Below are 4,281 nucleotides of genomic sequence, written 5' to 3'. Positions count from 1 at the left end.
GATAACATTATCCAATAATGATCTTAGTTACATCCTTTTGTCGTAATGCAAGCCACTTCAAATATGTCACATTTATATACTCTATTTGTGATATAGTTTATTATTTTCTTGTACGATTTTGTGGTTTATGTTTTAGGTTTGCATTTGCAAGGGATGTATATAATAATGATTTTCGTCTTTTAGAAAGTTTTAGGTGAGGAAAAAATATATGTGATAGGATATATTTTGCTTGTGTACAATAGTTGTTTCTGTTGTATAAAAAAATAATTTTATGATATTATATACTCTCTCTGTTTCAGAAAGATCCATATTCTAGAAAAAAATTTGTTTCAAAAAGATACATTTTTTTTACTTTTTCAATGTATTATTTAATGAAAAATTGTAAATTTTAAATACGTTAATGGTGTTTATTGGATTTTTATTGGCTAAAGATTATAGAAAATTGTTATTTACAAAAAAAATGCATTTACAATCAAATTTTAATGTGTGTTTTTAATATATGTGAAAAATCTAAAATATGTATCTCTTTGAAACAGATGAAGTAATTATCTTAATATGGTTTTGAAGTAAAGAAGAGATCACTTCCATAAGAAACCGCAGAGAAAAGAAGAATGCTTGGTCTTTGAATTATTTTATAAAACTATTTTTATGTACTGTTCTTCAATAATGAAATTAAATAAGTTTTCTAAACGGAACATTATATCACAGAACTCTGTATTTGTAATATTTTGTAATTGATTTTAAACTGATTAAAAAAAGCTATTTTTACAACTTTTTAGAATTTTTTTTATCTTACATTCCTAACAAATTTAGATCACCAATTAAGTCCTAGTAGCAAACCAGCTTTAGAGCCCTTCAGTCAGGCCACAATCACCCTTTGTCTTAACTCTTAAGTGATAGCAGAAAATTACGTATCTTCTTATCTATCTGGCCGTGTAATGTTGTTGTTGAGCGTGGTGCTTTTCCATGCTGACATGCATTCTTCTCTCTCAATAAATTATGTATTGTAGCTTGAAATCCATGTCAAAACAGATATGTGTGGGCTCTTGCGTGTAATTGCTTTACACTTGTCCAGCCGATCACAAATTGATTGCCAAGTAAACCTTTTATTAGCTTTTTCCATATCTCTATAGTGTAGGTGAATGAAAAATAGATGTTCCTTAAACTCCAAAGAACCTTTGCAAAGAATGAATTTTATAGTTGTTACAGACAACTCAGCCTTTGGTGATGTAATACGAAGGTTGTACCACGTTTTCTTGTCGTTGAAAATTGGTTTGTAAACATTGTCCTTGTACTTCAATAGTTTAAAGTTCATGAAAATACCCATACCCTTTTATCTTAACATTGATACAACAAATAATAGAGACAAAATGGATTGGAGATTTCCGTGCAAGTGAACCTGATGGTCAAAGATATTATTAGTGTGAGAGGATCAAACCATGTAACTATAAACTGATTGTATCATTCTTCAAAAATCTGAGACAGTCTCTGAATAATATTCTGAAATTGAATACTATTATTATAAATGCACCATTGAGAATCCAGAGACCAAAAATTTGTTGCTTTTCATGATCGTACCTCAACGTCAGGAAAGTCGCAGCGACATTATCAAGTTGATAAAAAGTAGCAAATAAGCAAATCAAAAGTATGACTTTATTGTGCGAAGAATTTGAAATCGGACTACTTAAACTAAGATGTGTAGATTCTGCTGACATGTAGGATATTGCTCTCAAGTGGGTCCTCCACACCTGCTCCTTTAAAAGAAGAACCTACTACGATACTGACCTATGCTGGCGAATTAACATTTGACACCATTACTGGTTCTATTTTCTGGACATCTCCATACTTTGAAGAACTTTTGAAGCAATTACCGCAAGTGTTAACATAACCTGTGGACCTGTGGTGAATAATGTGTGTCATGTTTGAGTAGGCAGTTATGATGAAAGTGTAACTAACAGACTATTATCTGAGCATCTTACTTACTGAAGAAGCATTGATCATCACCGGTTTCATTGTCAAACTCTGCAAACATATAAACCTGAGCACGAATCAAGTAATAAGAGATGATTTTTCCACCATGGCATTCATTTTGTTGAGTTAACAACCACTGAGGCCTGTGAAAGCAACATGATAGTTGCTCAAAAAGAAAAAGAAACTCTAATCAAACGTAAAGTTTATACCTTGTAAGAGTCATGTCATAGCACACTTTGGCATAGTTAATTTGATATAGTCTAAAGGCTTGCTTTGTCAGCAAGAACCAAATCAAATTCAACTTCACATATATGACTGATATAACATTATCATAGACAAAAGGTGAAAGAAGGAAGCGGAAACCTCAATTTAGATTTCAGTGACACGTTTGATATGAGCAACAGATTATGTTGTTTATAGCCCCTCGTCGGAGAACTTGACAGGAGGTGCAGGCGCCCGTTACACAAACAAACCCAGACCACCACCACCACCGCCAAGTGATGACCTTCCTTCTTCGGCCACCAAGATTTCCTTTCGCCGCCATTAAAGGCCTGAGCTGCGGCTTTGGAAAAAAAAAATTATACTGAGAGAAATTTCTATTGATATTGAAATGTGAAAATGATTTCCAAGGGAGGAGCCTAACTTTTTTATAGGTGGAGATTCAATGCTTGGAAGAGTCATTGAATGAGTGATCGTTTTTCAGTGGATCGAAATAGTTAATGACGATGAATCAATGCAAGTTTTAACGCCTAAGAGAAGATGAATCGAGAGCCAAACAACGCTAAACCTCATAGACATACCGATTACTGACGACGATTAATTTCTCTGAGATTTTCGGAACCTTCACTGCCGTTAAGCCTAAACAGAATTCAGTGAAGATTTAAACATGAAACTTGGTTACTCCGTAACTGGTTACTCTTCGATTGTTTGGAAGAAGACGAATCAACGCTTTTAAAACTCAGGCCGGGGGTCGAATGGCGGAGATGAAGAGAAGAGGAGCTCAACCCTAATATGGGCTGACTTCACTTTTGCAGATTGCTTGCTAGATAATATAACTTAATGTAACTCAATTTTTTCCTCTCCTTCCTGAACACACTTGCATAACCCAATATCGACAGACATCAGAAACAAACAATAATAATTGACAGAACAATTTTGTATATACAAATGCAATCAAAAATCAAATCATGTAATCAATATAAATCACAAAGTATTGTATACTTCATGGTTATAGCGTGATATCTTTCTGTGGAGATTTCCGTTTTTGTCTGGATTTAGGTTTAAATGTAGAGATTTATATAAGAGGAGAATGAAGGGGAGATGGAACGAAACCATGAAGAAATGATTAAAGAGCATCATTGATTGATCAGGAATGGGGTCTGTAACGACGATTTGAGGAATTGGAGGTGTAGAAGATGAAGTGGAAAGCGTCGTTTTAATTGATGCTTAGGAGATTTTGGCAGCTAGGTTTTATAAGGGTTATGGGCCATGATTTAATTTAATTTCACGGGAGGCCCAGTTACTCTAAGTTGTTGTGATGTGGTAAAATACTGTCCTTTGATTGGTCTGAATATAAAATCTGACGTGGACAGCTTGAGCATTGAGAATATTTTCCTTTTAGTTATTGTATGATATTATTTTATGTATAATTATTTGCTTAACATTTTTTACATATTATGAAACAAATTAATAAATATATATTGAAAAAATATTAATTGGTACATGAATAATTAAAATGATACAAATACATAAATAAAGAAATCACTTTTATTTATTTACTATCATTTTGTGGTAAATAAATTTAAACAATTATGTTTTTCTATTTTGTTTTGTATGTAATTAAATATAAATAATATTAACATGGAGATATAGAATATTTTTAATATGACTATCTATTAAACAAAACTTTCTAATCATATGATTTTATTATCATTTGCATTTTAAAAAAAAAATTAAACCATTAATAAAAATAATGTTAGTGCGGGATTTTAAAATTTTTAATGTTTTTAATAATTTATAATCTTTCAAAAAAATTCAACGCAAATCTTGAAATTAAAATATTAACCTCTCAATTTAAAAATAAAAATAAACCATTAATCACAAAATTTTCAGTGTGAGACTTTTTGTAATTTATAGTCAATTTTAAATATTCAAAATATAACATATACGAAAAAATATAAATTTTTATTAAATGATAATATGTTTATTTAGTTTATTTTAATAATATAACATTAAAAAAATAATTGTGGATATGTAAATTGTTATCAAATCTTTGTTCTTAAAATCAGTAATTGTCAAATATATTCAATT

The 4,281-nt window shown here is 30.9% G+C and overlaps 1 long non-coding RNA gene across 3 annotated transcripts; it reads right to left on the bottom strand.

Annotated features, from left to right (window-relative positions):
• Positions 1–1,435: 1,435 nt before the first annotated feature.
• LOC111213720 lies at positions 1,436–3,556 on the bottom strand. 3 transcript variants are annotated; one of them, XR_007333741.1, is made up of 4 exons: positions 3,193–3,556; positions 2,615–3,066; positions 1,984–2,533; positions 1,436–1,897 (listed from the first exon to the last, which is right to left on the bottom strand). It is a non-coding gene; the product is annotated as an uncharacterized LOC111213720 (long non-coding RNA). The 3 variants fall into 3 exon arrangements; XR_002663414.2 differs by having other exon boundaries at positions 1,980–2,533; positions 2,615–3,556; XR_002663415.2 differs by having other exon boundaries at positions 2,615–3,554.
• Between the last annotated feature and the right edge of the window lie 725 nt (positions 3,557–4,281).

The sequence above is a fragment of the Brassica napus genome, unplaced genomic scaffold, assembly GCF_020379485.1.
Source record: "Brassica napus cultivar Da-Ae unplaced genomic scaffold, Da-Ae ScsIHWf_220;HRSCAF=384, whole genome shotgun sequence".
NCBI lineage: Eukaryota > Viridiplantae > Streptophyta > Magnoliopsida > Brassicales > Brassicaceae > Brassica > Brassica napus.
Note: the sequence above shows the minus strand (reverse complement) of the source record. Positions and strands in the feature narration are given on the sequence as shown.